This window comes from Octopus bimaculoides, chromosome 16, assembly GCF_046866305.1.
Source record: "Octopus bimaculoides isolate indiv1 chromosome 16, ASM4686630v1, whole genome shotgun sequence".
In the NCBI taxonomy this organism is placed as follows: Eukaryota; Metazoa; Mollusca; class Cephalopoda; order Octopoda; family Octopodidae; genus Octopus; species Octopus bimaculoides.
This window is the reverse complement of record NC_142943.1, coordinates 57,048,071-57,061,411: the sequence shown is the minus strand read 5'-3', so window position 1 is coordinate 57,061,411 and position 13,341 is coordinate 57,048,071.

Genomic DNA, 13,341 nt, shown 5'->3' with positions numbered 1-13,341 from the left:
ATGAAAATCTAAACAATTCTAAGTTTTATAAGCTTGATGACAGATGTAATGATGTTCTAAGAAAGCAAGGGAAATAAATATTAAGAAATTAATATTGTCTTAACCATGGGCTTTTTCATTTTTAATAGAGACCTTCAAATCGATCGTTACTTTTGCACCAACCTGATAGATTTATACAAATATATCTACATATATACATTATTTTCTGAATGCAGGGCAAAATACTTCCCTCTGCATAAGTTTCTATGGTGGTATGCGCATAGATAGATATATAGATAGATAGATATATAGATAGATAGATAGATAGATACATACATACATACATACATACACACACACACACACACACGCACACACACACACACGCACACACATATATATATAGATATACATATATAAATATATATACATACATATATACATATATATATATATATATATATATATATATATATATATATATATATATATATACATATACACATACACATATATATATATATTTATGTGCGTGTATAAGTGTGTGTGTGTATGCAGTATGTATGTATCTATATACGTTTCATTGTACTTGTACATGTATGAAATACGAGAGGTTATGTCATCTTTGTTCAAAATGTCTTTGTTGGCAGCTGCGTCTCATCGAATGAATTATTCATAAGAAATCAACCAAAACAAAAAGATAATTTAAAAACACCAACAAGTAGAAGTTGTAGTAGTAGTAGTAGTTGTAATAGTAGTAGTAGTAGTAGTAGTAGTAGTAGTAGTAGTATTAGTATTAGTAGTAGTAGTAGTAGTAGTAATAATAGTAGTAGTGGTGGTGGTGGTAGTAAGAGATTTTTTGCGGCAGCATCCACAAGAGAAACAGCAGCAACAGCAGCAACAGCAGCAGCAGCTATAGTAGTAGTAGTAGTAGTAGTAGTAGTAGTAGTAGTAGTAGTAGTAGTAGTAGTAGTAGTACTTGCTGTCGGTTAATTCTCAAAAAATATTTTGAGATGAAATTAAAGTAGGTAAGGCAAATATAGAAAAAAAAATACTACTAATTATAATAATAAGCATTACCACTGAGGAGCGTATCTTACTGATTGCATCGGTGTATTAGTGTCTATGAAAAGTTAAAGCAAGTAACTACCTTAAAGGCAGAAGATGTGATAGTGTAGGTATGAAACTGTGAAGCACTTCACTCTATCCCACATCAACGGCTGATGAAGGGAATGTTACACCTATGAAGCATATGAAAGTTTAATTATCTGTTACTAACTTCGTCAAATTTCGGGTGGATTAAGCACTAATCTCCTATTTATTGACTACGTTTGCTAGTCTCAAAGGGATATAATTTCATAAGTGAGTATATTTGTTGTTATTTTTGTTGGAAGTTATTTTCTGTTTATATGTTTTTGATTTAACACATCAGTAAAAGATTAAAAAAAAAAAAACAAGACATTGGGACTGTGATGGTGGAAGGTGATAATTATAATATAGTTAAAACGTTCAAGTATGTCTCGAGTCCACAAGCCAGGTCGGCCGGAGCCTCACCCTGTTTGTGTGAAGATTGGTCGGTTGAAATTACAAGACACCAGCCTGATGTAGTAGATCTGACGCGGGTCTGGTGGGGTCTGACGCAGGTTTAATACCCCGTTGTTACTACTGGTATCCATTTTCAGCTAGAAAGTCGGTAGATCTAAATACGAACATACACGACTTCATGATAGAAGAACTCTTTTTATCTAAGTATCTGCGCCAACAGACGAGTTTCTGTAAAGGAGAAAAAAAGAAAAAAATTGATCTTGATTTTTACAGGGCTTAGTACGATTAGGATCCTTGAGCAGACCCTTCTTTGTCAAAATACTAACGGAAAAAAGGCACCGAGCTTCATGGCGCATCCGGAAGGATAACCAAGTTTTAAAGTACAGGATAATGAAATACTACTCTCGCTCAAGCGGCAAGCAAAATGTTTTGCTATACATAACGCTCGGTTTCAAAACCCGCAGGTTTCAGCTTGGTCTTTCGCCTTTCGGGGGTTGATGAAGTAACCACTAGTTTAAAGCTTCCTTTTTCTCTCTCCCTAACCCTCTTAAATTCCCTCTCACTCTTTCTTTCTTTCTCTCTCTCTCTCTCTCTCTCTCTCTCTCTCAGTCTCTGTCTATTCTTTTATTCTTTTATTTTTGTTTCAATTATTTGACTGCAGCCATGCTGGAGCACCCCCTTTAGTCGAAAAAATCGACCCCGATACTTATTCTTTGCAAGCCTAGTACTTATTTTATCGGTCACTTTTGCCGAACCGCTAGGTGACAGGGACGTGAACGCATCAACATCGGTTGTCAAGCGATGGTGGGGAAACAAACACAGACACACAAACACACACACACACATATATGAATATATATATTTATATATATACAACGGGCTTCTTTCAATTTACGTCTACCAAATCCACTCACAAGACTTTGGTCGGCCCGAGGCTATAGTTGAAGACACTTGCCCAAGGTACCAGGCAGTGGGATTGAACCCGGACCCATGTGGTTGGTAAGCAAATTAATTAAGGTGGCTAGACGCAATTCAAAACCCAAAAGAATCCAATTGACCGTCACTACAAAGTCTCCATGGGTAAAGGGAGCACCGGCATTGAAAGAAAAAAAGAGTCATAGACTCTTTAGCGACATAAAGCACACATTGTATTGAACTGACAAGGGAGACATACATTCGTACGTAGGGAAATGTGTTGTTGAAAATGCACCTAAGTTTCAAAAACTCTATACCAAAACTAGTTTCCACAAAAGTTTTTGTTTATCAATGGTACAAGTTTAAAATTATGAATTAGAAAAACATCTTTGTTTCTCAATAGTAAAAGTTTAGAATTATGAGTTAGAAAAACATGTTTAAAAGTTTCAATATTTACAAATTAAAATGTTTCAATGTTGACAAATTAAAATGATTCAATGTTGAAAAATTAACATGTTCAAAACAGATAAATTTAGCATTATGAATTAGTAGGACAGGTGCAAGTTTAAATGTTAATAGCAGTCAATAATATTAAAACTTTATATCAATTTGTTTGAATGTGTGTGTGTGTATATGTATATATATATATATATATATATATATATATATATATATATATATATATATATATATATATATATATATATATATATATATATATATAAGTAATGAATGTATGTATATATCATATATAAGTAATGAATGAATATATATCTATCTATCTATATCTACATCTCTCTCTCTCTCTCTCTCTCTCTCTCTCTCTCTATATATATATATATATATATATATATATATATATATATATATATATATATATATTTATATATAAACATGTATATGTATATACATATGCATATATGGGTACTGGACGTCACCAACAGTAAACAACATGAAATACGAAAACACATGAGTTCAATACGCAAACAACGATAGAAACAAATGGAAAACAGCACAAGTAACAGAAAGAACGACCTTCCATCACTTGTGGGCTGTCTGTCAGCTGATCATTTCGAGCTTTCGGCGACTTGTCCACTAACGCCCCATGTTATTTTTGTTCTCCTCTGGGGAACGTAAAGGCCAGTTGACTTTGCCGTAGCGGGACATTATTCTCTCTCCAAAGCAGTTCCATAGTAACTGTTGTACGAGCTGTTGCCCATCTTACTGGAACCATATGTGAGGTCTACTTTGAAAATGGCTGCCTTACAAGCGGTTACCTTTTTCATATTTGATGTAATGGTGTTGCCAAATTTGGCTTGTGCATATTCATTTCCATTATGTCCTTTATATTATATCAAAATTACTTGCATTCATTTGTAAAGTTAAGGAAGTTATTAAAGATTGAAACCTATCAGTGTCTTTTGATATACCCTGTATATGCACACACACACAGACACACACACACACCCACACACATATATATATATAGGAGAATGTACGAAAAAACAACAACAGACGAGGACAGGTGGTGTAAATAACAAAAGGATGTATTAGTATGACGCTCGGGAATACGGAAAGTCTTTGACGTTTCGAGCTACGCTCTTCAACAGAAAGAATACGGAGACAAGGAGAAAAACACGGAGAAAAACAATTGAATAGTGTTCAGTCAACGGTCAACTATCTATCTATCTATCTATCTATCTATCTATCTATCTATCTATCTATCTATCTATCTATCGTCTCTCTCTTTCTCTCTCTCTCTCTCTCTCTCTCTATATATATATATATGTATATATATATATATATATATATATATATATATATATATATATATATATATATATATATATATATATATATATATATATATATATATATATATATATGAAGATAAACGTATAAACTTAATATTACCATGACATAGGGTCAATAGAATCAGTATAGATTTTGTGTTTCGTTATATTATTTTTCTGTTTTCGCTTAATTCAAGCCGGTATCCGTTTTGCTTTATATTCGAATGGTTGATAAAATGAATAGAAGTAATGTACTTGGATAATTTATCTTTTGTATTCCTCTCCCAACAATTAGAAACACACAAAACACACACACACACACACACACACACACACTCACGCAAATATATATATATATATATATATATATATACATATATATATATATATATATATATATATATATATATATATATATATATATATAAATATATATATATATATATATATATATATATATATATATATATATATATATGTACATACACACACACACATAAACGCAAATAAATATGCGTATGTGTACGCATAGCTGTTTGGATTCAAAAGTAATGATTAAAGCTGATGAAATAATGGAAATGAACCGACACTTAAAATACACGTGCAATTCCGTGTCAAATATATACATATACATACATGCACCCATGTACGCACACACAAACAAACGCACATACAGACAAACGCAAACACACACAAATACACACACTCACACAAATGCACGCGCGCTTGTTAGCATAAATAAGATGAGGAAATTTAGAACTTGAATATCAACAGTTGAGTAAAATACAATTCTATAGAAGCCAAAAGCAATCTTTACCAACTCAGAGTTTCACGTAATCGTTTATGACACAGTTTTGATAATGCAGTCTACTTTCATACACACGCACAGGCACACGCACACGCACACACAAACATATTTATATTTCTATGAATGTGCGCGTGCTTGCATGTGTATATGAGTGAGTATTGCATGATGTCAAAGCTAGAAATCAATTATTCAGTGCTAACTCTTGCTTACATAGACGATCAGAAAAATACAATGTTTCTTAAGAACAAGGTAAATGTTGAGGTGTGAAACACAATGAACATAGTTCTTATCAAAATCTCCCCATCTTCCTCGTACATAAAACAAAGACAAATTCGCTGTATATGCAACTAATTTTAAGTCAAATTAACCAAGTGAACCAACAGCTAAGTAAATACATTTTAGAACCAGCAAACGTGGGAACAGCTCTTAGTCTCGTTCCTGTTAACGACATTGGTGCAAATACACATTATAAAGGCCTCAATTAATGAGTATTTCCTAGATATACAGACATTCATAGATGCCGGTAAGTAACTACTTGAACTTTGTATCATCTTTTTTCGTTTGTTTTCACTCGTAATTCACTGATTGTCGACTGGTAATCGAACACCAATGAGATTCTCAAGGAGCCACGAAAACATCGATGTGTGGGTTCGATTCAGCCTGTGGTTAGCTTATCAATTTTCGGTCATTTGTTTATATTTAAAAATTGTCGCTTGAAAATCGGAGTATAAATATCTTTCGTTGTATATTCTATACAGTTATTGTACAGTTATTACACTATGAGCCTTCCATAGTAGCTTTCTCTCCGTAACTCGCAAAGCCTTTCGGGTTTGTTTATAAAAATGTTATTTATGTTGTATTAAAGCAGTTTAAGTATATGTTAAATAAATTTGACTAAAATTGATGGGTGAGCGTTTGGCCAATCAAATGCACAAGGATCCATGAAATTATCGATTTGTGGGTTCGGTTCAGCCTGTGGTTCGCTTGTTATTTTTTTATATTTAAAAATTGTCGCTTCAAAATCGGAGAATAAATACTGTTATGATATATATTATATAGAGTTATTGTAAAGTTTTATTATACACACACAAACATATATATATATATATATATATATATATATATATATATATATATATATATATATATGCGAGTAAAAATAAATACAAAAAAGGTGTTTTTTTTGTATGATTGTGTATAGAGGAATATATTATTTTGTTTAAAAGAGTTCCAACACTGTCTGTTTTTTATGTGTTATTTATATTCCTGTAGAACCAATGTGGAGTATAGAATATGGAATATACAATATATAATATAATATACAATATATAATATAAAATAAAATAAAATAAAAATGGATGGCACCATGAAAGAAATTATTGAATGTAGATGAAATATTGAGTGTTCAATATAAAGGATCAAATATATAAATATAAATATATAAAGGCGACTCGAGTTTCAGGGCTATTTCCCTTCGTCATGGCCGGTATGACAGACTTTAATATAGCAATGTTAAATCTCTGAACGATGTATTAACAGTAACTGCACGACAAGGTGAAATATATTTGCCAGCACTCCGTTTTGAGAGAAAGGGTGTATTAATAAAAGATCTCGTACGACCCTTCTCACACAGCAGCATCGCAAGTTCCAGCAAGGTGCGAAATTTGCCTAATAATACAAAACACACGCGTAAATGGGCCCAAATTATCATGATAGTTACAACATATGGATATATATATATATATGCATATATCAAAATAAGCAGCAGGATGTGGTTATAGTTGGTACTATTGTGATCACGTGATCGAAATTTGAGCGTGATCACTCCATTTTGTTTCTGTGGCTTTACAGTGTAAGAATGTCTGCTCCACTACTTATGTGCACCAAAGAAGAACAAAGAGCAGTGATCCGATTTCTCTAGCCAGAATGTGCGTCAGGTGCACATTCATCGGAGACTTTTAGCACAATACGCGGAAAGTGCTCAACCGCGTAGAAGTGTGCATGAATGGATCGAAAAGTTTAAAAGTGGCCGGACAAGCATGACGCACGGAGAGGGAGTAGGACGCCCGTCAATCGTCACCACTGACAAGAAGATTCAAGAAGATTCAAGAAGCTCGAGAGATGGTAATGGTGAAACGGTTCACCATTACCATCTCTCTGCTCATTGCTCTTTGTTCTTCTATGGTGCACATTGCTAGTGGAGCAGCCATGCTTACATTGTAAAACCAGGAAGAAAAATGGCGTGATCAGGCTCGAACTTTGATCACGTGACCACAATAGTACCAACTATAAATCACGCATGCGCAGAAGGCAGTGTGACAGCAATAAAGATATATGGAGAAAGTGTGGATTACTTTTGGCAACCCCCCGCATATATATATATATATATATATATATATATATATATATATATATATATATATATATATATATATATATATATATATATATATATATATATATATATATATATATATATATATAACACATGTACACGCATAGTTTCATAAACATCTGCATATACCAAATCAGAACCAAATGTATATTAATGTATGTCACATATAACGGATAAATAAAACATATCCGCCCTCTGAAAAGGGTGGTGACACCATACACTGAAATCATGCCTCCACCCCCACTCGCTCTTTGATTCTAACGATCTCTGAACAAATGTACTTTTCATGGGCGTACGCAAATACGAACTGAAAAATCCTCCACCCTCACTTGCGAGTTAATGATTGCCTGGCTAACACATTAACCGTAATGAGCTATAATAGGCTGCATTTCTAATCTCTTGAAAGCGGATCTATTTCAACAAGTAGTAATGTCATTCTTGAAGAAAGATAAACTTTGATCAATCTTATAAAATCATGAAACTTGAGTACCCATGAATAAACTGTACCCAGTTTAAAATTGTACATAGCTGTCATCAAATTTGTATTTCATTCTTTCTAATATGTTTGTTTAATGAATGCATCTTACTGGGACGGTTGATCGTGAGTACATCTACTTATCAGTATGTTGTCACATAAAGCCAGATAAAGATTACGTTATGCATTTTCGAGTTTCGTTTACAAAATCTCCCGCTGTTTTCACAAGTATGTGATTTGTAAAAGTTTAGAAAATACACTTAGGGCTGCATTTGATATAAGCAGGCAGAGAGCTTATTATTTTGATTAAAATAATAATGAGGATTTCTAAATCAGACACAGGATCTTAACAGGATATTTAAATCTGGTACAGGATCCTATTTTCTCAAAACCGCAAAGGTTGAAGACAAGTTAGACAGCGGAAGAATTTGATCACTGCGCTACAAAGGACTGTGCACGTTGTTTTATGATTATTAACATAGCCAACGGATCATATACATGACTAAGCATAATTGCCAGTGTATATGTGTGCAAATATGTATGCATATATATAAATGTACATATGTATATATATAGATTCAAGGTTGAATATGGTACTTATGCGTAGGCAACCGAATATCGCATTCCAAAAGGATAGGTGATTAAAATAAAAAATTAAGCAACACGGATTTCAAAGGTGATTGCAGTACGCACGTTTCATGCTACTCCAATTTATTTAAGTAATGCGAGCATTACATAAAATGCAATATGAAGAGCAATCTTCAGCTGCACGAAAATGCAGAAAAATTACTGTAGAAAATTACTGTTGAAATGTTGCCACATTTATAATATGTCTTTTCTACAGTAATTTTTCTGCATTTTCGTGCAGCTGAAGATTGCTCTTCATATTGCATTTAAGGTAATGCTCGCATTACTTAAATAAATTGAAGTAGCATGAAACGTGCGTACTGCAATCACCTTTGAAATCCATGTTGCTTATTTTTTGAAATGTATATATATATATATATATATATATATATATATATATATATATATATATATATATATATATATATATATGTGTGTGTATGTGTGTGTGTGTGTGTGTGTGTGTGTGTGTGTGTGTGGAGAGGAGAAGCTGTTATGCATGGGCGAGTGATGGTTTTCCATGAACCAACTTTCCTGGACTCGTGCCTTGGATGGAGAAGCTTCCAGGTGCGATCCCATGGTCATTCATGAGCAAATGCGGTCTTTACATACATACATACATACATACATACATACATAAATATACAAGGGGTGTATGAAAAGTTCTGAGCCTTCAAGGCCTTTGAGCCTTGAAGTCTTCTACCTTCATCAGAAGACTTCGACCATGTTTTGTTTTTTGAGGCTGAAGACTTTTCATTACTTGCAATTGAATCTCCTTCCATTCTCTCTTTAGCCCTAATGTCTCCTGCAACGAAAATCTAGCACTAAAATCGTCGTTTTAATTATTCTTACGACTGTGACTCTTTTGGAATTTTTCCCTTGCTCCCAAAGAAATCTGAACGTTAACTGCTGCCACACTGACCCTTCCACATCTACGCCAACTCAAAGAATAAATCTGAAATCAAGGCCTTGTTCTACTAAAATCTTAGTAAAATGTGCTAAATCAAAAATTACTAAAATCTTAGTGAAATGTACTCCCAAGTACATCGTATTTAACGAGTGTATACACGAAAATCTTTGGAGCATAACTGTTCAGGTCAGCCTGATATCGGTAACAACTTTACTATTCCAAAATCTCAAGGAAATCTAAAGTCAATGCTTTCCATCTCCGGAAAAAAAAAAAACGAAAATTTGTTCTTGTTTGAACAGATGTATAATCAAAAGAGTTATTTTCATGATCAAGCTGGCGTAAGGTAATAAAGATTTACATTAACCAAAGTTTCCTACAAAAAAAGGGGAAGAATTAGTTGCTATTTTTTGTAGATTGATCTGCCATGTAGAGGCTCACACATTCACTCGATAGACGAGGTTGAAGAGTTCGACGGTGAGGCAATACAACTCGATACATCTAAGGGATAGCTTTTCATATCAGTTTTGATCGGAATAACCGAGGTACATTACGAGACATATTTTATCGACAAGTAAATCATTATTAGTAAGTTGTTACTGAACATCATGTATACACACAAAACAAAAAAAAATCAATGCATTAAACCGTGTGGAAATGTGGAGGAAAAAAAACGCTTCTTCATTTTCCACAAGGCTTAACGCATTCATGTTTTATTTTAAATAAAATTTTCTTCCTTTTGGATTCCTTGAATTCTGGAGTTCATATCTATATACACGACTAACTATTAATCCAAACTCAACTACCTATTCTTCTGTAGCAATTAAAGTACACAAGAACAAGTAAATATTCCAGTTCCGAGCAGTATTTAATTCTTTAGTGAATAACCAATCGATAAAAAAAAAAATGTTTGTTAGGCAAGACTAGTGTATGCTATTTAAGATAACTTTGAAATCGTGATGACAGCTTATCGCTATCAAAATCACGTGACTGCTATTTCAGCTTCTTCAGCGTCACATTAACTATTGAACTCTGCATAGACGTTTGGGCACAAATATGAATCATATTGACAGTTCGTATTTTAGCAGAGTTAGCTGACGTCTTTTATGATTTGAACAGAGTCAACTTAACCAAATTTTTCATGTATGAAGTAAAAACTAATGGACATTAAATATATATATCACAAATCACAGCGAGAGTTTGAGGTTAACAAAGACTTCAGTCGCATGTAAATCATTTTGATGGATTTTTTCATACAATAAATCATCATGAAGACCAGCGATACTTTTTATTATTATTTTTACTCACTGCTCCAAAATGAAAAGGTGTGTTTATAGTTGGTGTATGTCTTTTAGTTATGTGATCGTAATTTCACTGCCTATTCTTAGAATTATTCAATTTCCCAATGGATTTTATATTTTGAATAAATGAACAAACGAACAAATAAATAAATAAATAACAATGCATAATACGTCGAGTGGTCGGAGAGTTTCTGTTTATTTATTTCAGCTTTCTCAAAATTAAATTAATAAGTCATTGTAATTATTCTTGAAATTGTTATTCATTTGTGGACAGCAAACTACACTGAAGACAATTTTCCCCGCTTAACCCTTTCAAATTAAAGAACTTTTATTTAACTTGGGAGACTTTTGCTGCATCCACTGAAGCGTTCACAAATAACGTAATTCCGGGTAAAAGCTGAACTTAAGGACATCAAATTAATGAACTACATATGTTTAAGTATTAAATAACCCGACAATATGTGCTGTTTTTTGCTTTTATACTGCCTTTAGCTCTAAAAATCTCAACCAGAAGAGGAAATGATAATATTGCTTTCAAATTTTTGAAAAATTCCAGGAGTTTCGCGGAATGGGCTAAATTGGTTACGTCCGCCCCAGTGCTCAAATAGTAATTATTTTATCGAACCTGAAAAGACGAAACCAAAGTCGACCGCGGCGGAATTTGAAACTAGAACATAAAGACAGACGAAATGCCACTAAGCATTTCGGCCGGCGTGTTAACGAATCTACCAGATCACCACCCCTAGGATATAGTAATATTAAATAGTTAGCTTTCATTTACAAGATTGTCACAGTCCATTATCATATCTAAGGGTTGATTAATCCTGTCTCACTACATATCTGTTGAAACGATTCAAACATATGTATCCTCTATGAGAATGATGTTATACCAAGGCATATGTAACAAATAGTTTTACAGCATGGCAAGCATTATAATTACATTTTTCGCTATATTATTATACTGCTGTAAATGTTGTTAGATGTAGAATCGGTAAAGGATAAAAATCCTTTGCGAATTGCGTGCCTGTAACTTTTGTTTTCACATATCGCCGTAATTTGGTTTCGCGTTAGTTTTCTTGGGTATTGAATATAAGTTTCAGTAACGTAACATACTAGTACTGAAATTGATCCAACCCTATGTTCCCTACGTGTAAATAGCTTACAATATATCAGTGTTAGCAACCTTTATATTCCCATTATATTCTCTATAGTTATTTTTCGGACACTTTACGTTCACAGTTCAAATTACTGTGGGTTCAATTTCGTCTTTCATTTATCCTGGGTCGATAAAATAAACTAACATTTAAACACTTAGATCGATGGTGTCGAACTACTCCAGGGCCCTCCGATAAATTAGAAACCAGTAAACCATTACGATGAGGTAACTTACTAGTCACCGACATAGGTTTTATGTTAGTTTTACCTCCTCAGGAATGAATTCCAGAATTCAGATGAACGTTATAATCCTGCATCGGAAACGCACAATGCAAAGCAGTTGGTAATACAAATATATATATAAAAACATTTCCGCGAAGAAAAAGCAAATTTTAAATTTTCTAACAAGAAAACGGCTCTATTCCGAGTCGTTGGAAATATTCATTTCCTTCATCGGAAAAGCATTTACATAATATATATTTTCACTACTATTTCCTTTACTTATTTATCTATATCATTTGTTTCTTTCATCCAATTTCGCATATTAGTATTATGCATGGAATTTATATTACGTTGTTAACAATTCATCTGTTATACTTCGGTTTTATTCATTTCTTCAAATACCATCAAAGACTGCCTTCATTTTTTAAATATATAGTCAGGGTGCAGGAAATTGATGACATGATGCTTTCAACTGTCATGTTTACACTGGAAAGAATATATTACATTGGTTGCGCGGCATACATTGCTTGCTAGAGTTATTGTTTTTTATTGATACTATAACAATGATATGATAATATATTAGTACGTTGCATTTTATGGTGCGGAAAAAAAAAACATCATATCTACATGTGTGTATGCATATATACATATATACATAGAAAAATACATATATATATACACACATTTATCTATCCATCTTTCTATTTATCTACCTATCTATTACTTGCTCTCTTTCACTGCTGTCTATGTGTCTGTCTCTCACTCTCTCTCTCTATCTATATATATATATATATATATATATATATATATATATATATATATATATATATATATATATATATACATATCTGGGGGTATCATTTTAAATGCTTCTTGAGAATATAGACAACTATTTTATACGCAACAAACATCTGGTTTCAATAACCTTACACATGAATCTTACCTTCTGTTTGGCAGCGAAGCCAATGGCTCTATCATGATATTTCTGTTATTTTTGTTTATTAAAGTGTGGTTTTACTGTTGTTTTAGACTTTCTGTGTACTCGTTTAGTAACTTATTATCACAGCTACTCTCTCTTCTCTCGAACCTCGTCTGCTTTTATATATTTTTGTAACTGAAGGCAATCTTTAGTTCTAAGAAATCTTAAACGAAAGCTTGAGTAAAGTTTTGACGACAAGAGATATTTCATATATATATATGTATGTGTGTTGAAATATAA